Here is a 407-nt window from a genome sequence, read left to right on the forward strand (position 1 = left end):
TCTCTCCTCTCTCTCTGTCTCTCTTTCTCTCTCTCTCTCTCTCTCTCTCTCTGGGTTCTTGCCGTTGACCCGGAGCCACCTTGCCGCGCTTGCGCCGCGCCGCCAAATTACTGCCCTATCCGGAAAACCGAACGATGTATGACGCAACGTAGTCGTAACGCCCTATCTACCATCCTACTCTTCTTCTACTACTACTATAGTTACTTCTAATTCTTCTTCTTCTTCTACTTCTTTTTCTTCTTCTTCTTCTTCTTCTACTTCTTCTTCTACTTCTTCTTCTTCCACTTCTTCTTTTACTACTATTACTACTACTACTATTACTACTACTACTATTACTACTACTATTACTACTACTACTATTACTACTACTACTATTACTACTACTATTACTACTACTACTATTACTA

This window comes from Vespa velutina, chromosome 6 (assembly GCF_912470025.1).
Source record: "Vespa velutina chromosome 6, iVesVel2.1, whole genome shotgun sequence".
NCBI lineage: Eukaryota > Metazoa > Arthropoda > Insecta > Hymenoptera > Vespidae > Vespa > Vespa velutina.